Raw genomic sequence first — 23,279 nt, 5'->3', positions numbered from 1 at the left:
AGCTTGCTGCCATCTCGTCTCCATGCCCACAGGCTCCAGGCTGCCGTTCCCGGGAGACCGCTCACGGGGAGCAGGTGAGCAGCCATCTGGCGGGGGCAGGGCCGTGCCCCTTCCCACCTGCTTGTGGAGCCTCCTCCCACCCTGCCAGGGTGGGAGTCCCCGAGTGGGAGACCCAGATCGTTACTCTGAGGGAACCAAGTGGCAGTGCCCTCCTCTGCCTGCCCAGCCCTGAGCAGCTACTGGGGGCACACGTCTGTCCTCCTGCCCAGCCCGTCCTCGGGCACCCCAGGCTCCGGGAGAGGGTAACGGGCCCCAGAGTGAGGGAGACGAGAGGCAGGAGACGGTAGGAGGCCACAGAGCACCCTCGAGGACTACGTGGCAGCATGACAGGGCCTGGGCAGGGAGGGACAGCACAGCATCCTCATACAGCTGCGCTACCACTTGGGAGCCCAGGGCTTCTGTTGGAGCCTCGGTTTCCCCATCCGTAGGTCGAGGAGGATGCCACGTGCCTAGGGTCAGGTCTGGGATCCACAGGCGTGTGCAGCTGGTCCGGGCCTGGAGGTCTCTGGGGATGGAAGCAGCATTCTGCACTACCCGACTCAAGGAGGCTTCCTGGAGGTGTCCTCTGTTGGCCAGGTGGGGTCCCCACAGAGAAGAGGAGGGATTGGATGCCCCGGCCCCAGGCGTCCGGCCCGTGAAGAGGGGTCCTCGACAGGAAGGGGGGAGGGTTGACGAAGAGGGAAGGAAGCAGTGACCTCCTCCCTGTTTTTGTCATTTTTTAAATGTGTCGTGCCCAGGATGAGGGAGGCCAGGCGCCCTACCTCTGGGCATGGGTGTTGCTGCTAATTTAAACCTTTTCCCCAGTGCCCCTTCAGGGCCGGAAGCTGTCAGGACCCAGAGCCTTAATATAGCCGCCGGCAGCCCCCTTCCTGCAGCTCTTCCTCCTGCAAGCTCACCCCTCGGCTCCGCCCGGCTGGTCATAAACAACCGGATGAGCTGGGGAGCCTGGTGGCGTGGGCAGCCCGGCCACTATTGCAAGGACAGGACACATAGAAGGGCCGCTGGGTGTGTGCTGCCTGACCGCACGCTCCATGCCCACCACCTCCCAGCTGAAGCAGGGACCCTGGATCCTGCCACTCCCCTGGCCCCCGGAAGTGTACCCTGAGCCCCTGCGGGTCCGTCCTGGGTGCCTTGAGGCAGGGAGAGGGCCCTGTCACCGAAGCCGAGACACTGAGCGTCCAGGGCGCGGAAGAAGGGGAGACACCTGGGTCCCTTCGGTCGGTTTCCCTTCCCCCCACCCGCTGAGAGCCCTAACACTTCTCTGCAGGCACAGAGCCGGAGGTCCAAAGCACCCAGCGACCCCTGGCAGGGCTCCTCCGAGGGGACCCCACCCCCAGGTCGTCAGGCACCCAGCCGCGGTCGGTGACAGCTGCGGCCATGGCTCACCCTGCTTTTCCGAGTCTTGTTGCATTTAGCCAAGAGCGTATTCGGCGCCCAGCCCGGGGTGCACGTTTGTGCCCTCGGGCCCTGGTGCCGCCTCACCCGAACCTCCGCCAGTCACCTGCCCCAGTGTCACCCCAGCAGCGCAGCCCGGGGCACTGCGTGCAGCTGGGCGGGACCTGAGGGCTTCCAGGGGCGCCAGGGCTTCCACCAAAGACTGCCCACTGAAAAACGGGTGCAAATTCCCTAAGGTGCTCAGCTGAAAACTGGAACGTGCTTCTCAAGAAGGGAAAATGGTTCTTTGGGGTAAGCAATGCAGGGTGCCAACGTTTTATTTGACCAAATAAGGACATTTCTTAGAAGAGCACAGTTGCTGTTGTCAACATCATCAGACACAGACCATTCTGCCACCAGACGCAGCCGCCGCTGTCTCCGGGGACGGGAGGACGGCTTTATAGCTTCTCGCTCTTTCCTCTGCTGCAAACCGTGGACGGCTCGTGGCGGCTCCGGCTGCCATCCTCCAGGCCGTGTGGACAGACGGAGGACGGCCAGGCCTCGGGGTCCCAGCCCCCAAGTGGACCCCCATTTGACTAACGGAGGCCAAGAGGCCAGGGGCACCCGAGGCTGTGTGGCTGAGGCACCAGGGGTCCCCGTCCGCCCTTCCTCTCGCGTGCACTTCGGCAGAGGCTGAAGCAGCCCCAAAGGGGAGGGGGCTGGCCGAGCCCCACAGTCCTGCCGGAGCCGGGGTGGGGGTGGCCGGCCCTCGACGACCACTCGGAGGCCATGGCAGGCAGCCCCCCCCTACAATGCCCTGCGACGCCCGCCAAGATGTTGACACGGACGGCTCCAGCCGCCTTATTTATTATCTGATAAAGGGCTCTCGGCACCGCTGGTGGACGGCGTCTGGCCGTGCTGGGGCCTGGGGGAGGGAGGCGGTGGGTGGGAGGCCAGGAGGCCAGAGCAGGCCTCCACACTGGACTCTGGGGCAGGACGCACTGAGGAATCTGGACTTTTCCTGGTGAGCGGCTTTCCTTCTTCACTGCTCCCAAGCCAGCAGGCCAAGGAGAGCCCAGCGCCTGCACAGAAGGACCCTGGGCCTCCCTGTCTGAGAGTCACACTCCGCAAGACCTGCGCCCCCATGGTCTCTGGAGAACCCCAGCCAGGGTCCTCCTCGCCATCGGCCCCTCCCGTCCAGCTGCCCATCCCCCTCCCCTCCACACTTGGCTCAAAGCTCAGATTTTCCATGATGCAAATCTGGGCCTGTTTCTTCTTTGTTTCCAAACACTCAACCCAGGTACCAGCCCAGCAACTGCACAGCTGGCCAAAACCCTGACCACCCCATGACCTCAGGGCTCCCCTTCCCCACACCTGTGTCAATTCTTACGGACAGGGGACACCTGTCAGCATCCAAACGTGCCATGCCTCTGGGCCTTTGCACGTGCTCTTCCCTTGGGCGGCGATGCTCTTTCTCCTGTGTGCCTAACTGGTGACATGCACTCAGGGGTCAAGACCCACTGATGATACCTCTTCCAGGAAGTCTTCCTCAGGCCATGCCAGGAGGTCTCTCCAAACAGAGCCGTCCCCACTGCTGGGGCTGCCCTTGCACAAGAGAGACACCCATGTGCCCGAGAAGCGGGGTGGGAGAGGCAACTGAGTGATTGTGAAGACTGAGCCTTCAAGATCAGAGCTCCTGAGAGCATTGACCAGTTACAGTTTATTCTAAAACTTGTCTCCCCAAGCCTTGTCCAAGGCTTTTATGACCAGGAAGGAGGCCGCAAAGTGCTTGGCCAACACTTGGTGATGGTGGGATCCATGTGTGAATGGACCGGGTGCCCCTGCTGGCTCGGGGGGGGGACAGGCTGCCCAGCCCCTCCCGGGACCACCCGCCGTGGGGACGGGGAGCTTCTGTCTGTCCCCGGTCACACTGCAGGGCTCAGTCCTGCTGAGGACAGCCAAAGACGGGGACTGGAGGGGTGTGCTAGGGTCCCCAGGAAGGCAGATGTGAGGTGAGGGGCACTGGGTGAGGCAGGATCCCCAGAAGCACGCTCCCAGGGGGCATCTGTGTGGCAGTGATCCAGACACGTGGCAGGGAGTGGGGAGAGGAGTGCCCGGCCGTGCTGCTCCAGGCCTCGCAGCCCCAGCCCAATCCCGCAGGTGCTCGAGTGAGGACGTGGCCCCGGGTGTAGACGTCAGCGTCCACCCTCCACCGGGACGGCCTTATGCACGCAGCAAAGGGCTTCAGGAACCCCAGTCTGGGTCCGCGGGCCCTCGGATGGGCGCTGCTCCACGCGCAGGGCGGGAAAGCACACGCGGCCAGGGCCAGTTCCAACAGCTGGGCCCGCGAGCCTGGCCAGGGTCAGGAATTCGGCAGGGCTGGTTCCCATGCCCGGGTCACCAGGGGTGGGAATGGGGACCCATGCCAGGGGCCTTCGGAGCCAAGCACACTCAGGTTGGCCACGGGGTGGGGCAGGCCTCCCGCCAGAAGGCAGAGCCCGAGGGATTCCGGTTCCCAGAGATTTGGAAATGACTCCGGGAGGGTGGGGTGGCTGCAGGGCTTCACGTCTGACCTTCAAATCCATCTTTTCTAAGTCATGTCTCCTGAGTGTAAAATGTGCCAAGTTGTGCAACGTACACATTTTAGAGATTACACAACTTTCAAACCCTGTTCTGGCATTTCTTCGTTTTTTAATAATATGCAGAAGACCTCAGAACAAGGCGGGCAGCGCCCTTGACCTTGACCTTGACCTCTGAGAGGTTCTGGTGGCCAGGAATGGGGCGGGTCAAGTCGGACCCAGAGCAGTCGTGCCCTTGCATGGGGATGATGAAGCCACTGCTTGTGCAGACGAGGAGGGGTGGGGCCGGGAGAGGGCGGCCGGGGACGGAGAGGCAGACACACAGAGGGGGACGGAGAGACGGGCAAAACACAGCCCTGACCCCCTGGCCCAGCCCCCCTTTCCCAGTGGCCCGTCCTGGGGCTCGCCTGGGGCTTGTGTCCCTTCCCACTGTGTGACGCCTGCTGGACAAGCCCCGGGGGGGACGCTGGGGGCAGGGAGGACCGAGGAGCGCCCGGCCCCTCCTGCCTGCCCTCAGCCGGGTGCACGGGAGCCGCCGGGTCAGCACCTCCCCATGGAAGGCAAGGCAGGCAGGTGGCTGAAGAGGACAATGGGCCGCAGCTTCGAGAGGCAGAGCCCACCGGCCACAGGGACAGCAGGTGAGGAGCTTTCCTGAAGATTTTGGCAGAAGCACCCAAAGCCCTTCATGCCCAGTCGGTCAGCATGGCCGATCCCGGGCCAGGACCCAGCCACATCCCTCCTACGGGAATCTCTCTCCAGCAATTCCGAAACGGGATGGGGGACGCACAGAGAGTCAGGAGCGGCCCCACACCACTGCGGCCCTCCAGGGAATGCTCCCCGGTCATCCCAGGGCACTGGCCGGCTTGAGGCTGACAGAACATGTCCTGGAGACTTGAGCCTCCTAAGAAAACGCGGGGCCCGCGTTTGGTCGGTTTGGACATGGCGTCCCCAAGGAGAATGGGCAGTGGTCGTCTGCTCGAACGTGGCAGCCACGGGCCCATCTCCCACCCTTGGGGGTGAGGGACCGGGGAAGGGGGAGAAGGGGTTCTGGCTGCGGGCCGGCAGCCTGACCCTGGACCGTGGTCACTTCCTCAGTGGGGCCGGGAAGTCAATCCCAGACACATGGAATAGGGTGACCCAAGTGTAAGGGCTTTGGGGTCCCTTCCCTCCATGACACTCCAGTGGCTTCCAGAAGTATGGGGGTAGGGAATAGTCACCCCCACCGGAAGCCCCTCTGAGTACCTCAGTGCAGAGCCTGGAGCCCAGCTTAGGGAGAGCGTACGGAGTTTTTCCGGAGCTTGTAAACCAAACACGGAAAACCCTAGCACCATGGCCTCCTCCAGTCGAGGGCTCTGTGAGCAGGCGTGTGCCGTTCACGGAGCTGATGGATGGCTGCCCCTCCGGAGCTCCTCCAGGGTCTTCTGGCGGAAGATTTAAGACCCCGCAGCCCAGCCCCATTAACCTTCCTCGGTAAAATATTAGGTCTGTCGGCTTCCGGCCTGCGCCTCCCCTCGGTCAAGTTCTGAAGGCTTCCTGGCCCCGGCTCTGCGGGGCGTCCGCCGGAGTTCACAGCCACTTGCAGATAAACCTCCCTTGTTTATTTTATGAATGAGAGAGGACATTAAATACTCAAATAAAGTACATCAACGCACCCGAGGCCAAGAGACACTTACCACACCAGCCCTTTGGGGGGGGGCCCTCAGAGAACCCACGGCCAGGCCACAGGGGTGGCCCCGGCGAGGAGAGCTGCCCGGTCTGGGACAGGAACAGGCTGGGGGGTCTGGGGGTGGAGGGGTGGGGAGCTCTGTGCGGGGAGCATGGAGCCCCACACCAAGGGGGATGTCACGGTCATCAGGCTCGCACAGCTCCATCCTGGGCCGGCTCTGGAGCAGAGAAGGAGCCCATTTCTGGGTCCTCCCTGTGACTCCCAGAAGGAGGTGCAGCCCCTGGGGACCCAGGAGAAGAGGAGGTGCTAACAGATCCCCGGCACCCCCTGGCCCTCTCCACGGCCCCCTCGATGCCACTCTCCATCACTCCCACCCCACCCTGACTGCGGGTGTTCCCCCCACTCTCAGCCTCGGCCCTGCTCAGCCCCTCCTGAGACTTGGCTACTCCCCCAGCCTTCCCGGAGTCCTCACACATGTGCTTTCTACCCCGAGGGGCTCCTCCCTGCTGCCATCGCCCCCAGCCCCCAGCTCAGGGCCGGGCACACAGCAGGTGCTCACTAAAGACCAGTACAGGATGGAATTGTTGGCAGACTCCAGATGGATGGAGGTGCAACCTGCCCAGGGGCCCAGGGCCCACCCCCATCCTGCAGCGAGAGGGCTGGGCACCACTGGGGCTCCCCTGAGACCCGGAGGACTCTCACACTCCCTGCTCAGCCGAGACAGCTCTAGGAGGACCTGGTCAGAACAGACAATGGGCTCTAAAAATACACCAGGGGCAGGCAGGATTTCCCAGGAACATCTGTAAGTCCTGTCCGGCGGAAGTTATAAATACTAAGTAATGTTAATTCAGAGTCATTAGTCATCTGGGGACAGCCACGTCCTTTGTGGGGACAAGGGATGTTTTTCCTGATTCATAATTTATTGCTCTTTACAGTTAAATCTAGCTATAGACCAAAAAAAAAAAAAAAATGAAAAAAGCAGGGTCTTCCCTGGAGCCACTGAGAGCCGGGGCCCCGGGGGAGGTCAGGAGCAGGGCTGGGCAGGCCTGGGCCACCGCTGTCCTGGGGGTCCAACCTGCTTATCTTTTCCCGCACCACCTGCTCGCCAGCGCCCCTCTCATGGGAGAGCTGGAACAGGCACTGCTTCCGGGGAAGCTGACCCCGTGGGTCCCCAGGGAAGCAGGGGCGCAGAGTCTGTTCAGCACTAGGTGTCCCAGCACAGATCCCTGCTGACCTTGGGGCTGCTTGCCCCACTCTTTACCAGTGTCGGGCACAAGTCAGGGTTGGGGCCCCCTGCACACAGAGTCCAGAGCTGGGGGCTGCGAATTCTTCCCCCCACATATGTGGCTGCACTTGTGCCCCGCCTGACCCACACTGAGAGCCTAACCCCTGCATCTCAGAGCGTGACCTCATCTGGAAACAGGGTTGTTGCAGATGCACTCAGTTAGGCAAGGTCATTGGGATGGGCCCTCATCCAAGGTGACGGGGATCCTTATAGGAAGGGCACATCGGGACACAGACACACACAGAGAAGCCCATGTGACAATGAAGGCAGGGACCCATGACACTTCCACAAGCCCAGGAACCTGGTGACCACCAGAAGCTCGAGAGAAGCCTGGGACATTCTCCCCCAGAAGGAACCAGCCCCCCACCTTTCTGCTGTTGAAGCCGTCACCCATGGTGCTTTGTTCCAGTGGCCCCAGGACACTCACGTCCCAGGCCAGCTCACCACCCTTCCGCTCCTCCACCTGGAGGGTCCCCCCAGGAGAGAAGGCCTCCCCCTGCTGCTGGCAGCCGCAAAACCCACGACCCATATGCCCATATGGGCCCAGATCCTTTTACCTCAAAGTGCATGAACCTCACAGCCACAGCTCTCCTGAGCTGCTCGGCGTGCTGGTGAGGTGGCCAGACCACATCCCCGCCCCCCAGAGACGGGAAGGCAGGGGTCCCTCATCCAGGCCACGGTGGGTCAGCCACGGCCCCAGGACTCGGCTCACTCCAGTCACAGGCCCATGGAGGCAGAGCAGGGTGCACAGGTCTGAGAGAAGGAGCTGACCCTGATCCCGCTCTCAGTGAGCCACCCCGTTTTCTTCTGTGGGGCCATCACCGGGATCTGGAATGTCCTTATCACACACGTGTCTGTGTGCTGTCCAGCCCGGCGCTGTCTGGTACAGCCATGCCTCGAGCCGCGTGCGTGACTGCAAAATGCCAGGCCGCATGAAGACGGGAAAGAAACCGGCGGGATGTATGTAATAACTTATTTTAACCCGTGTACCCAAACTGTTACCCTTTCAGCACGTTAGTGCCACAGAAAGTGCTGATGTGACCCTCCGGGTTCTCGAACGTGTCTGAGCTGGGTCTTTGCAGTCCCGTGTTTGTTCCACACGGACCGGGCGGCTCCGCTGGGACCGGCTGGTCCTCAGCAGCCACGAGTGACGCAGGGCCCCCATGCGGACAGCACAGGTAGAGACAGCTCCACGGGGCTTTATCCCCAAACCGAGGCAAGGGTGAGGCGCTATAGACACCTGTGCGCATTTGCTACTAAATGAAAGAGTCACCGTGTGGATGAACGTGCAGTGACCCAAGCTGGCCTCGAGGCCCTGGTCTGCACCTGTGCGGGAGGGCGGGGCAGGGCAGGCAGGAGGCGGGGTGGAGCGGGGCGGGGCAGGCAGGAGGTGGGGTGAGCAGGAGGCAGGGCGGTCAGGAAGAGGGGCGGGCAGGAGGCGGGGCGGGCAGAGGCGGGGCGGGGCGGGCAAGAGGCGGGGCGGGCAGGAGGCGGGGTGGGGCGGGCAAGAGGCGGGGCGGGCAGGAGGCGGGGCAGGGCAGGCAGGAGGCGGGGTGGAGCGGGGCGGGGCAGGCAGGAGGTGGGGTGAGCAGGAGGCAGGGCGGTCAGGAAGAGGGGCGGGCAGGAAGCGGGGCGGGCAGAGGCGGGGCGGGGCGGGCAAGAGGCGGGGCGGGCAGGAGGCGGGGTGGGGCGGGCAAGAGGCGGGGCGGGCAGGAGGCGGGGTGGGGCGGGCAGGAGGCGGGGTAGGCAGGAGGCGGGGCAGTCGGGGGGGGGGCCAGGAGGTGGGGTGGGGTGGGCAGGAGGCGGGGCGGGCAGGAGGCGGGGCAGGGCGGGTAGGAGGCAGGGCGGGGCGGCCAGGAGGCGGGGCAGTCAGGAAGAGGGACGGGCAGGAGGCGGGGCGGGGCGGGCAGGAGGCGCGGTGCAGTTTGGGGCGTGTGGGCGTACCTGGCTCCAAGGTGCAGGTGGCACAAGCTCTGCGGGCAGGGGGCCAGGTAGGGGGGAGGGCGGGAGCCAGGCTGCACCCCCTCCTGCCCCCTTTCCCGAGGTATGGGAGAGGAAGGCAGAGCCTAGGCCCCCCGCAGTCCCCTCCGTGACACCGGGCCAGCTGGACTCCTGTGGTTAGTTTCCACCCAAAGAGGAAGGTCGAGCCAGCACTTGGGGACGAGGCCTCCGCAGACTGAACCCCCAGGTCCATGGACACAGCCTCTGTCAGTGACAGATGGGGTGGGCTCTCCACGCAGCCTGCTGGCCAACACCCCAGAGCAGTCGGGCCACCCAGGCAGGGTGGGGGTCGTGCCAGGCTCTGCTGCCAGGCAGAGGTGTCTGCTGATGGCCCGGGGGAGGAAGGGGCCTGGTGGGGGCGACAGCCAGGAGGAGGGGAGACCGCGTTCTCCAATGAGAACACCGTGATGGGCTGCTGGGTGCCCAGCTGAAAGGATAGGGCCCTATCACCCCGGGGCTGCAGCTGCAGGTCAGCAGGGCCCAGGTGGGCCTGGGGGCGAGGAGGAAGTGCCAGGCCGGTCTGCCGGGTCTCACATTTCCTCTGAGAGGATGACGGCCTCCCCCAGGGCCATGACCAGCTCCAGGCACCAGGAGGTAGTCCGTGGGCTCCTCACTCTGCTCCCACTACCCACGCTGGGCCACATAGGAAGGGCCATACGGAGCGTGGACAAGTGCAGCCACACGGTGTCCTCTGGAACCCACCTGCCCCACCCCCGTAATTAGTGCTGCCAGGGCCCTGCACACACCTTAGCAGCAGGGCCAGCAACTGGACAGTGGTGAGCACAGACGGCCGGCCCTGGCCCCGCGGGTCCTCCACACAAGCAGGTGAGCCTCGATGGATGTCACATGCCATCGGGGTGGGACAGGTGCAGGCTGGGTAGGAGCCGGGACCCAGGCCACACCCCAGCTCTGCACATCCTAGCTGTGTGGCCTTGGGCAAGTCACTTAACCTCTCTGTGCCTCTGATTATCACAGCTCTGCCTATTATTGCAGAGATTGGCAGCCCCCCAAGGCTATGGTTGGAGGGGCTGGAAAGCGAGCACGGCCGTGGGCTCCCCACACGAGGAAGTCCTCGGGACAGTCCACTTCATGCAAAAAACCAAACTGCCGAATGAGGCCCTCCTCAGACGGCGGCTCCCAGGGTCTGCGTTCTGGGGCCGAGGCGCAGATGAGGTTCTAGAGGGATGGAGCGGAGGCTGGTGGCCAGGCCACGCTGCCCATTCGCCTGCCCGGCAGTGGCACCCCACACACCAGGGCTCGGAGTGAGGCGTGCCCCCACTACACCCTCTACTGGGCTCCGGCCGGCGTGGGTGCGACGCACGTGAGTGGGAGCTCCTGTGCTACTGACCCTGGGGGGGGAGGCCCAGGCAGAATCCAGGGTGCCACAGAGAGAAGGGTGATCCCTGGGGCGTCCCGCTCCCCGGCAGCCCCACGCCTCCCTCCGAGGTCCCTCCCAGATGAGCCCTCAGGTGCATGGGGCCACCAGACAGCCAGGGGGACTGGCAGGCGAGGCCAGCAGCGACCAGCAGGGTCCTCCCCACAGTAACAGAAGGCCGAAGCAGCGGCTACACTTCCCGGGACATTCTCTCTGAATTCCCCAGCCAGGCTACAAACCGGTCTGTCACTCTCCTGGGTAATTGTAGGCTCCACGTGTGAAGATCAAATTGTCCCAGCCCTGGGACCCTGGAAATGGGCTGGGCTGGCTCCTCGCCTCCACCTTGACCCCACCCGCCCCAGGCTCAAGGGGAGAGTCAGGGAGAAGGAGGGTGGAGGGTGCTAGGCTGGGTGGGGAGTGGGGGTGGCGAGAGCCGGCCGGGCCACGGAGGGCACACAGCCTGTCCCCGAGGGAGCACAACTTGGGAAGCCCCCGGCCCCGAGGGTAACCGGGACCGTCACTGGCAGAGGCGGATGTCACAGGAAGGAATTCTGCATTTCCTCAACTATTAGTTCATTCTGAAATATTTACTCATCGTTGAGGATGTGCTGTTAGTCTCCTGGGGAAGCAGCAACAGAAATCTACGCCCTTCCAGTTCTGGAGGCGGGATGTCTGAAATCGGGTGCCTCCAGAGGGAGCCTCCAGGGGGAGGGTCCGTCCTGCCCACCCCCCAGGTCCTGGAGGCCCCAGGCACCCCTGGGCTTGTGGCCGTGTCCCTCCCAACCCTGCCCCCATCCTCCCTTGGCCCCGGGATGTGACCTTGAGGAGGACACTGGCCGTCGGATCAGGGCCCACCTTAGTGACCTCATCTTAATGTGACCACATCTGCAAAGACCCTACTTCCAAATGAGGCCACACTCATATGTTCTGGGAGTTAGGACTTCAACATATCTTTTGGGGGACACAGTTCACCCCACAACACAGGCCAGTCCCATTGAGGTTCTTCAGAGGCATCTGCGAAGGCGGCCAGCCCCTCCCCTCCTGGAGTGGATATTGGAGTGAGGGCAGGACAGAAGAATGTGTGAAGAAGAAAATGAGAAAAGCAGACAACTGGTGCAAAGGCCCTGAGGCAGGGGCGGGGAAGAGGGAGCCAGGAGGCTAGAGGAGAGCACAGAGGGCGCGGCCCAGGTCACGGCGCCTTGCCGGCCTCTGGGAAGACTCTGCCTCTCTGAGTAAAGGCGGGGCTGTGCAGAATTCGGAGGAGAGAGGGACACAGTCTTCGGGGTTGGGACAGACTTCAGGGGGACATGCTGTGCCCGTGGGAAGTGGCCACGGACTGCCTGTGAAACCCTCTCACTGGCCTCTGGGAAGTAGGACAGAAGACATACATGCTGGGAGGTTGCAGCCTTTGGGACCACTTCAGGTGCAAATGGGACCCTGAACCCACAAGTCACTGCAGCTGGGGCAGGGTCCCTGGGGCCAGGAGCGCTCAGGGAAGTGGCTGAGAGCCAGCAGCCAGGCAGGTAGAGCCTCCTTCCCTCCTTTGTGCAGGCATTCTTTCAGCCCAGCCCTGACTTCGTGGACATAGAGGGTGAGAAGGGTCTGTCCACTTCTCCCTGGGGCTCACAGGAAAACAGGTGATGCATCTGTCCCTATTACGTTGCCCCCATAAGTGTGGGGTCTCTGTTTCTGGGCAACCCCCACACACCTGTTCCTGCACGGTCACCTGGGGTCCCCTCTGCTCCCTGGGCTCGGAGCATCCCTGCCCTATAAAGGCAGCTGCCTCGCTCTGGCTCAGGGTCCTCTGAGCATCATCGACACGTCCTGAGCAGCACCCAGCCCCAGCAGTGACACAATGACACCCACATGACACATGGGAAGACCAGAGCAGCAGCCCTCAGGCCCATTGGGCCGGTGGCCGACTGGGACCTCCTGCACTCAGGTGTCCTGACTCCCAGGGCTGCCCTGGGCCGCACACAGATGGAGCACATCTTTGAGGCAAGCCCGTGGCACAGCCCGCTGGGGCGGTGGCTTGGCCTCTGCAGGCCGGCACTCTGGCGCCAGCCCTGGGCTCTGAGGCCGGGCAGCTTGTGAGCTGCCTGGCAGCTTGCTGGCGCACACTGACCAAGGCAGAGCCCGCCCCAGAAAGCCCTCGCTGGGACAGGCACGGATGTCAGTGTGGTGAGCCGTTAGAGGCACCTCCGAACAGAGGACCTGGTCGGCTGAGCCCGAGGGAGCCGGCGCCTCGGGAGGGGGCCCAGCACCTCTGGACTCCGAGGGCCCCTGCCCGCCAGCCCAGGCCCAAGGATCCCGCCAAGTGCCCAGAGCCACAGAGCCCCTGCCTTCTGGACCAGGGTGTGCTTCCCTCCCATCCTCTCTTTTTCTTTAAAGACGAGACCTTTGCTCACGCCTTTGATCTTCCATAAAGCGCTGTGGCTTCTGCTCCATGTCGACCGTGACATTGACAATTGTTTATTAGTTCTAAAATAGCTGAAATTCATGTCAAACATTCCGCATGTTAGAAAAATGTTTATGAAGTGTTATCATCGTTTATGTAACTGTGCGTGTTTGGGAAAGCAACATGGGACGTAACGGACCACACAGGCCTCAGCCCCGGGGCCACACCTCCCTGGGCAAGGGAGGGTCCCAGGGCCCGTCTGCAGCCTCCCAGCCTCCGCTCTGGGGCTCTCACCACTGCTCACAGTCAGGGAGCCGTGCCCCGGGCCACCTAGTGACCCACCGGTGTCAGGTAGGGAGGAAGGCATCCGCCCACCGCCACCCTAAAGCAAAAGGCCAGGGAGGAGCTCTTTCTCCCTGTGGGAGGCATTACTGAAGATTTGGAGGGGCTCTCCATGCACTGGCCTCCAGCCCCTGTCTTGGGGTGGGGACACTGTCCTGCATGTCCTCACAGACCCTGAAGTGTCCACTCACAATCCCACTGGCTGGGGCTTTCTTTGGAGGTAGACACCTGGCTGCCTCCCTGGTGCTCTGCACAGGTGCTGGGGCCGGGCAGGTGTCCCTCAGGGCGGTGGGCTCCGATCCGGGCACGGAGAGTCCAGCGGGCAGCACCAGCAAGGCCCCCAGCTCACTCCTGCCCCCTGCCACCAGGGCAGCAGGCCAGCCACGGTTTCTGCCCTCCCGGGCCATCCTTTCTGGCAGAACAGAAAGGTGTGAATGGCTACTTGCTGTCATTTCAAATGTATTAGTCATTGCATGTCACGTGGGGTGCAGAGGCCAAGACATGCTGCTCCCAAAGGACGTGGAAGGCACAGCGCGGGGAGTGGTCGTGCGAGAGGGAGGGACCGCCGCGGGGAAAGTGACAGCGTGGACGGCCCTCGCACACATCACTCTGGCCGGGAGGCTGCACACGGTAGGCTCAAGGGCGCTGCAAGAGACCCCAGTCACCAGAGCGGGCTGCGTGGCGGGAGGGGGAGGGAGCAGCGAGGAGAGGGAAGGGTCCAAAGGGCTTCAAACCGAATGCTTCCCATCAAGTGTGCCGCTGCATGAACCGCGGGCCGCCAGGCCAAGCTCCACCGCGGCGGCGGCTAGTCGGGAGCTCCGAGGACTGGGAAGGAAATGTGTCTCCCTCCGGAGCAAAATACGCAGAAGGGTTGAGAGCAGGCTCTGGGCTCCACGCGTCCGAGCCCTACAGCAGCCCCGGCCGGAATCACGGTGCGCCACGCACACCCTGGAGCGCGCCTCGGCTGCGAGAGGGGACGCGGCACGGTCACCCCGTGGACGAGCCTCAGACACGTGCTGCCCAGGGTGAGAAGCCAGAGCCAAGGCCACACGTGGGGCTCCATCTACCGGCAGCGTCCAGAGCAGGCCAGCTGGGGCCGGAGGACGGGCAGCAGCTGCTCATGGGGCGCGGGGCTCCTTCTGAGTGATGAAAGTGTGTAGGCGCGACAGGGTGCGGTTGACACCACCGTGAAGGCGCTAAACGCCACTCAGTCGTTCACTCCACAATGGTTCATTTTAAATCATGGGAACCTCACCTTTAAAAAAAAAAATAAACCTCAGCAAAATTTTGGAAGATTCGAACCTGGGTGTGCGGGGTCCCAGGGCACACATGAGGGAGGCCTTCCCGCCAGGGCCCGGAGAGCCGTGCTCAGAGCTCAGGACTCTGTCCCTGGCAGACCCCGAGGGGGTTGGGGGGGAACATCAGCCACAGCCAGACACACCCATCACTGGTCCCTCCGCACCCACGGGGACAACTCCCGGAGCCGGGGGGCTGGGGCACTGCCAGGAACCCACCTGGTACCCCGCCCATCCCCAGTAGCTTCCCTGGCCCCTTGATTTGCTCCTTTCATCGGGTTGTTCAAGCTGATCCATAAAATAAAGACTTAAATCCTGCCCCATGGTGCATTACCACCCAACCAGGAGCCCATGGTAGCCAGAAGCATTTCCTTCTGGAAAGATCTGGAGTGAAAGCAAGCCGTCGGGACATCCCTGCCCTTGTCCAGAGCCAGGAGACCCTGTGCTCACTGGAGGCCAGGTTGGCGCCGCCGTGCCCCCGCCCCGGGCACGTTCAGCCCCTCTCCCTGGCCTGCGACTCTCTGGCCTCTCTGGGCATCTTCGGGCCCTTCCCGAGTAGGAGGCGGCTCCTCGCCAGTCCGCAGGTCCACCCAGGTGGCCTCCCACCCTCCCGCCTCCAGGACGCTGGGACCGGTGGCAAGAGATATTTGGATCTCCCTTCCCACATCCTCATCATTTAACTTCCTTTTTGGCAATAAAATTCTGACTTTTAATATTTTCAACTCTTGCTTCCCATAAAGCAACAATATTGGTATTTCTCTAAAGACACGCGTACCATTACTATATCTTTATGATGTGTGCGGGATGCGTGGTGCATGGACCTCGGCTTTCTGACGGGATGCTCCTGGCCACGAGGCGTCAGCTGCAGCATCTCGGGTTGACACACTCTGCCCGTGCCCCGCAGGAAGATGCAGTTTTATTATCTGTGATGTGCCGACGGACAGCCAGCTCAAGGCTGGGATCACTCCCGTCACGGACACCTCCTCACCCCCTCCTCCCCTCCTAGAATCATGGATGGAGTTCTCCCGACCTGCGGTGATTAACAATCCCCATTACGCGCTTGCATAAATCCCCGCAGCTCAGGAAGCCAGAGGGCCGTCCTGTGCACACACGCAGGGCCTGGGAGTGCTGCCATTGGCCGTCGACGCTGTTTATATCCTGGGACAAGTAAGCAGAAAAACAAGTTTTCAGCTTCCTGGAGTCCGACGAGGAGGCCCAGAACTGCGGGCCCTGCTCTGGGCGGGGTCTTGAGGTGAGCGTCGCAGCCCAAGTGACCAGGACACTGTGCTCAGGGGCAAGATGGCCTTTGCTGACAAACCCCCTCCCTAAGCCCATGTCCCGCCTGGCCGATAGGCTGAGGGGTCTGGGCCCTTTTCAGCCACAAAATGGCAACAAATAAAATAGTCTTAGGAGGGCACGTGGTGGGCTGGGAGCCCCCATTGTCCCAGAAAGGAAGCTGGGGCTACAGAGGTGGGGGATGGCTCCCGGCCCCTCTGCCCCCTCCCCAGGGCCCTCGCCCTGCCGCCAGGGAAGTCTGTTTTGGGACAGTGGGAGATTCACTGCCATCCCACTCAAACTCCCGGCAAGTTATTTTATGGATATTGACAAACGGCCCCTAAAGTTCACACGGAGAGAAGGCAAAAGACCCAGAGCGGCCAACGCAGTACAGAAGAACAGAGCTGGAGGGTGACTACCCGACGGCGAGACTTCCGGCAAAGCCACAGCTATCACGCCCGTGTGTCCCACAGAAGAGACTGACAGACCAGTGGGGCAGAGCAGAGCCCCGAAACAGGCCCCAGGAATACAGTCAACTGATGTTTGACAAAGGAGAGAAGGCAGCGCAATGGAGCAGAGACTGGCTCTTCCGTAATCGGTGCCGAGCCCACCCGGCGTCCACCTGCAGAAAAACAAATCTAGATGCAGTCTCACACCCTTCACGAAAATTCACTCCAAGTGGGTCACAGACTTAAATGTAAAGTGCAAACTATCAACTCCTAGGTGATAACCCAGGAGGAAATCCAAGTGACCTTGGGGATGGCAATGACCACAACACCAAGTCAGGATCCGTGAAAGAGAAAGCTGACAAGCTGGAGCACGTGAGAATTAACGTCTGCTCTCCAAAAGACGACACCACGAGAGTGAGAAGACAAGCCACAGCCTGGAAGAAAACATTCGCCAAAGAAACATCCGATAAAGGACAGTCATCCAAAATACAAAAACACAATCAACCCAATTAAAACATGGGCCCGAGACCCGAACAGGCCCCTCGCCACAGAAGACACACAGAGGAGCACCCGAACACACGCTCCTCGTCCCGTGTCATCAGCAAAATGCCCATGACAACGGCGGCGAGACGTCTACACACCCATCAGAAGGACCCAAACCCACAACGCCGACGACACCGAACACGGGCCAGGACGCGGGGCAGCAGGGGTTCTCATGCGTTGTGGGCGGGAAGGCAACATGGCGCAGCCTCTTCGGCAGGCAGTTTGGTGTTTTGCTGCAAAACTAAACATACTCTCACCATACGATCCAGCAATCATGCACCGTGGCATTTATCTAAAAGAGTTGAAAGCTCACGTCCACACAAAACCTGCGCACGGGTGTTTAAAGCGGCTTTACTCACAGTTGATAAAACTTGGAAGCGACCAAGGCGTCCTTCAGCCTGCGATGGACAACTACACCGTGGTCCGTCCAGACGATGGGATAGGATTCAGGGCTGACAAGACATGAGCTCTCAAGCCCTGAGAAGACAGGGAGGAAACCAGACGCTTGTCACTCGGTGAAGGAAGCCCATCTGAGAAGGCCACACGCCGTGGGATTCCAACTCTGCGACCTTCCGGAAAAGGCACAAGGACGGAGACGTAAAGAGACCAGTGGTCGTTGGGGTGGCGGGAGGTGGGGTGAGGGCAGTGGGGGATTTCAGGGCAGGGAGACTACTCCGTGTGACGCTCTAAAGCTGGACGCACGTCACGATGCGTCTGTCCACGCCCGCAGAGCGCACGGCGCCCAGAGTGACCCGGGGGTGAACCACGGACTTGGGGTGATGACGGCGTGTCCGTGCAGGCTCATCCTTGTGCGACCTACACCATTCCGGTGAGTGATGTGGACGACGGGGAGGCCGTGTGTGTGGGGGCAGCGGGCACGCGGGACACCTCTGTGCTTTCACTCAGTTTTGCTGTGAACCTAAAACATAGACTTTAAAACAAGAAAACCAACACTATTCAGAGCTGAGCTTGGGAATGTGCTAAGATTTTTTCCCCCTTTCTGCACAACTTTTGAACACCCGGAAACAAATTATTGTCTTTTGTCTTCATTCTGTCTTCCTATCAGCAAATACCGCCCAAACCTGCCTGCAATTGTCTACACCCCTTCTCAATCCACTCGAGTGCACCCCTGAGCCCAGCCCTTGCAGCTGGCGGCCCCCACCCCTGGCGCCACCTCCCTACACCCTCACTTCCATCCTAGGTGGGGACCCCTGTCCTGGAGCCCAGCCTTCTGCTCCCGACTGACGCCCTCGTTGTTGGAACACAGACGCCGCCGCTTGCCCAGGAAGCCGCCTCCTACCTCGGAAGTGCGTTCCGGTCCTAACGCCGAGCTGACGAGCAGCTGGGGAGACACTCCCAGGTTGGAAACCACGGTCTCGAGAATGCGAGGCTTTGCTCCAGAACCCCTGGGGAGAGGGCCTGATCCCCCACCTAGCACCTCTTCCTTTCTTTTTGGAAGCTTCCCAGGATTGTCTCCTGATTCCAGGTCCTTGGAAACGTTGCCCCAAGATGTCCAGACATGGGGCTTTGCTCATGTCCCTGCTCTGGCCCTCAAGGGACTTCCTCTGTGGACACACGCGTCCTTCCACTTGGGGACCATTTCTTACGTTCTTTCTTCAATAACAGACCAAATCTTCCCTGGGTGGGATGTCCTCGGGAGCACCCACCATGTGCCAGGTGGTGGGGCTGGGGGACTGCGTCCTGAGGTTACCCTGCTAACCAAGAGGAAGTAGCCACGCGAGCCTGAGAAAGGGCCTGACCTCTCTGCAGCCAAGAAGGGCTGCTCTGAGGAGCTTCGCGCGACGCAGGGGGAGGACTCGCCACAGAGGGGCTGGTCTATGGGCATCAGCAGGGCCGTCCAGGGAGATCAGACCCAAGGCTCTGAGGAGACCCCTAGCTGCTGGACTGGAAAAGCAGAGGGCTGTCCCTGGGAGGTGGCAGATGGAGAACAGGGAAGGTCCCATGAAGGGACCCCCCCCCCAGTTGACTTGGCCCTGGGCCACGTGTCTGACACCCTCTCTTCCCAGCAATATGACAGGTGGACACGCGGTCAGCCCCTCCTACAGATGAAAAAGCAGAGGCGCAAGGCCGGCTGCTCAGGTCGGCTCAGGGCTCCGCAGCAGGGGCCTAGCGCAGAGGCAACCCTACCCTCACACAGCCCTGAGACGGAGCACCTTGCTCCCTCACCCCAGCCCTGTCTCTGTTTAAAACTGCATACCCTGGTCACTGTGGAATGTTTCTATTGATTTTGATCTTCTAAAATCTTGCATTGCAGTAGTATTGGCAACTTCTTTAAAAAACTCAACGGGCGACTACCATGCGACTCAGCAAGTGCTCTCCTGAAGACTTGTTCACACAACACCTGCGTCCGAGTGCCCACAGCCGCTGGAGGCCTCGGCCCCGCTGCCCTTCCCTGTGGGGTACACACGCTGGTCCGTCCGCACCGCGCCGCGCTGCTCAGCAGCCCACAGCAGGAAGCTCTGGGACGCACACCCACCAACTTGGGGACCCTCAGCCCGTCATGCAGAAGGGAAGAGCGGGTCCTGAATGGTCACCTACTGCATGATCCCATTTATACAATATTTTTGGAATGACAAATTTTAGAAACGGAGAACACATTAATTAGCGACCACCAGGGTTCAGGGAGGGAGGCGGTGTGCTGATAAAAGGACAAGGGGAAAGTCACAAAAGGGCATTGGGAACGTTCTGCCTCAACATGGGTGGTGGCTGCAGAAACCCACAGAGAAGATAAAGCTGTAGAATTTCACACACGCACGTGCAGACACGTACGCCCACGCATGTGCTTGCACAACGGGCAAGCACGGGCTGGGGTGATGCTTTTTGTGTCAAAAGCACACTCTTCAATCCCTTGATTACTTGCTACAGCTGCAGTGACTCCGCAATTGTCTCAATAACAATTTTAATTAAAGCGGGGCGGCTGGGGGCTCAGCCGGTTACAGGCCTACTTTCGGCTCAGGTCATGATCAGGGCCCTGGGATCCGTCCCCACATCAGGCTCCCTGCTCGGCAGGGAGTCTGCTTCTCCCTCTCACTCTCCCTCTGTTCTTTCTCTCAAATGAATAAATAAAATCTTTAAAAAAAAATTTTTTTTAATTAAAGCAAAATGCAACAATGTGTTATTTCTCTCGATTACTGAGTTTTTGGTGCCGCCCTCAATTTTGCACACATTCTCCTCATCTGGATCCCGGCCCTGGTAGAGACCCTGCAGCGCACTGACCCCCGAGCCACCCTCCCACCCCAGCCCCTCGCTGTCGCTCTCCTGCACCTGGGTCTCCGCCACGGCCCAGCTCAGAGCCCGGCACCGGTCCTGGGAGCCCTCCACCGCAGGGAGGCCCCTCGGGGTTCCACGTCTCGGCTCTCTGCGGGAATCAGCCGTACCCGGGCTCAAGGAAGAAGCCATGTGGCACACTGTCATGGGGAAACCAAAGCTCAGAAACCGAAGCAGCGTGAATGTCTGTGGCTGGGAAACGGCTAAATACAGTGAGCACGTTCATCTTGAGGGACGCCACGTTGGACAGGAGGGTGACATCGTGCTTCTAGGACCGACCCGATTATACAAACTGCCTGCGAGCTTCACCTCTGACGTGCTGGCCCCCGGTCCCCAGGGCAGGGCCTGGGCATCTAGCATCTCTCTATCCATCTGTCTGTCTATCCGTCCATCCGTCCATCCATAGACCAATCTGTGTGTCCATCCGTCCGTCTACCCATCTCCATCTACCTACCCATCCTGTCATTCCCTGACCCGCCTTCCAGGCACCATAGTAGTTACACAGGGGATTGTAGCAAGGACCCGCTGACTCCATCACGGTGTGCGGGATACGTCGCACTCAAGATTGTCAGCGACTCTCATTAGCTGCACAATTAAATACCTGAGACGTTTTTAAAGTCCTGCAGCCGGGGACAGTTCCTCAGAAAGTCCAGCCGGAAGCCACCATGGGCCCAGCGGTTCCATGGCCGGCTCTCCATCCAGGAGAACTGGAAACAGGCCTTTCACCCAAACCTCGTACGTAATGCTGGCAGGAGCAGTGCTCAGTCGCCCGACGGTGGAAGCCATGTGTCTGTGAACAGCTGAGTGGGGGGGGGGGAGGATTCCACACACACACGTGCACACACGCACACGCACGGGCAAGCACGGGTCGGACAGCACTGCGGTCCCGCCCTACCGTGGGACACTGTTCAGCCTTAAATGGCGTGAAGTGCTGTCACTCGCTACGATACGGGTGAACCTCAAAACTAGGGTGCTCGGCGAACAAAACCAGACCCAGAAGATCACATACTGTAGTAGGAAATGTCCAGAACAGGCAAATCCATAGAGACTGTTGTTAGTCGTTGCCGGGGAACACGGGAAGCCACAGCTAATAAGTACAGGGTCTGGTTTTGGGGGGATGAAATGTTCTGGAGTCTAGTCGTGTGGCTGCCCACGACTGTGAGTGCCCCAGATGAACTACACCCTGGAGGGTGTTCCCGTGCGCACAGAGATGGCTGCACGGGGAAGGACGTGGGGGGCGCACAGTCTGCCCAAGCAGAGGCTGCCTGGGAGCGGGGAGGGAGGACGGGGAGGCCTGTGGCCTTATTTGCAAGTGGCCATCTTGCAGCGCCTCTGCTATCGAAAGGGAACTGGAGGGCGCCTGGGTGGCTCAGTCGGTTGGGCGACTGCCTCGGCTCAGGTCGTGATCCTGGAGTCCCGGGATCGAGTCCCGCTCCGGGCTCCCTGCTCGGCGGGGAGTCTGCTTCTCCCTCGGACCCTCCCCCCTCTCGTGCTCTCTCTCTCTCTCTCTCATTCTCGTTCTCTCAAATAAATAAATAAATAAATAAATAAATACATCTTAAAAAAAAAAAGAAAGGGAACTGGAAAATTGGGGGCCTGGTGTGGAGGCTGCGTGAAGGGGGGGATGTCTCCCCTCCCAGCTGTGCCCAGACCAGGACCACACGTGCCCCCCGCACCCCGCACCCCGCCAGCCCACGACCACCTGGGGTCCACGACCTCAGGGTCCAGCCGGGTCATCAGAAGCCTGTCTGCAGCCCCAGACATCACTGAAATCAGCCTGGACCCTTTAGCCCATCCCCCCCCCCCCGTCTACAGGGCCACATTAATAGGTGACCCATTTATCTGAGGGCCACAGCGGCAGGCCCAGCCTGGCCGCTGCCCACACCCTCATCTATCAATCCGGTAACACCACCAGCAGACCGGACAGGCCGGGCTTTTCAAGGTGCGTTTGCAGGTGGCTTTGAAGCCTTATCTCCCACCCCTCCCACCCTAGGGATAAAAGCCTGTGAGAGCCGAGGCCTGCACCTCACCCCTGGGCAGGCATTTTGCCTCCAGCTGTCCCAGGAAGCAGGGCTGGAGGGGCCGGGAGTCCTGTTGTAGGGGGAGGGCTGCCTGGCCCAGAGGAGCCCTGGGCTGGGTTCCGGGAACTGCCCCGACTCCCCGCAGCCCTGGCATGGGCCACTGGGCCTCAGTTTCCCGCTGGAGAACAGGGGCCACGGAGCAGCCTCCAAGCACCGTCACCTGGCCTGCTTGCTGGGGGTGATAGGGGTGGTGCTGTCTGAGGGGTGCCTGCTGCTGGGCTAGTTCATCACATTCCCCAGCACCTAGCATCCTAGGGCTTCGGGAAACACTGAAGGAATGAGTGCCAAGACAGGCTCTCATTCAGTCCTCACACCTTTGTCTTTGGGTTACAGATGGGTAAACTGAAGCTCAGACGGAGCTCGCCGTGTGCCCTGTTCTGACAGCGAAACCTCCCCAGGAAGGCAGCCTCCCCTGGGGCCTCCAGCTTGGCACACTGGGAGGGATGCTCCCCAGATGTCCTGGGGGCTGCGCAGCCCAGCTGTGCCATTCTGTGGACTCTGCTTTCTGTGTCCGCAGGACCACTGGGACTTTCTGTGGGCAGGCTGATCCAGCCTTCCCTGGGCAGATGGCTGGGGAAACCGAGGCCTGAACCAGACTCTCCCAGTGGATCAGAGGCAGCTCAGGATCCAGGGCTCCCGACGCCCAGCCCAGTGGAGCGGGGAGACACGGCTTCCCCAGGCTGCCAGGGCTTGGGAAGGGGCCATGTCACCCTCTCCCCCTGACCTCCCAGCCTATTTTGACCCCATGGGCCCTCCAGCCCCCCACGCACATCCCCTTTCCAGCCTGTGCCTTCACTCATCTGTCCCAGCCCAGGGTCACCCGCCCCCCCACTTTGTGCACCCCACAGTCTCCGTCCTCAGGTCTCCATGGCGCATCACAGACCCCAGGCTGGGAACCCCCAGGGCCACGCTTGGACACGCGGCGTGGGGAGGGAGACTGTGGGGTGCACAGATGGCGGAGTAAGACGGGTGGGGCCCGGGGCCTCCCCTCCCACGCTCCCACCCAGGGGAGGACCCGCCCCTGGACCTGACTCCTCACCTGTGTGGAGGGGCCACATCATGTTGGGGAGCATAGGTGCTGCTCTCGGGCAGACCGGCCTCAAATCCCTCACGAGGTGACGTGCCCCACTCCCTGGGCTCGGTTTCCCTACCTGTCAGATGGGGAGGGCGTGCGAAGGGGCCCCGGTCAGCATTCGGGGACAGTCTTGTCATCGTCCCAGCAAGATGGCAGCAACAGGAGGCCCTGAGTACAAAACGGGAGACACATA

The 23,279-nt window shown here is 61.4% G+C and overlaps 1 long non-coding RNA gene across 1 annotated transcript; it reads right to left on the bottom strand.

The window, feature by feature from the left end:
- Nucleotides 1–12,777: 12,777 nt before the first annotated feature.
- On the bottom strand, nucleotides 12,778–17,793 carry LOC148163621 (uncharacterized). Its single transcript, XR_015769048.1, has 4 exons — nucleotides 16,070–17,793; nucleotides 15,406–15,533; nucleotides 15,151–15,298; nucleotides 12,778–14,335 (listed from the first exon to the last, which is right to left on the bottom strand). It is a non-coding gene; the product is annotated as an uncharacterized LOC148163621 (long non-coding RNA).
- Between the last annotated feature and the right edge of the window lie 5,486 nt (nucleotides 17,794–23,279).

Source organism: Eumetopias jubatus, unplaced genomic scaffold (assembly GCF_037043125.1).
Source record: "Eumetopias jubatus isolate StellerSeaLion01/CBP00866 unplaced genomic scaffold, mEumJub1_p1.0 scaffold_9, whole genome shotgun sequence".
Lineage (NCBI taxonomy): Eukaryota > Metazoa > Chordata > Mammalia > Carnivora > Otariidae > Eumetopias > Eumetopias jubatus.
This window is presented reverse-complemented; position numbering and strand designations above follow the sequence as displayed.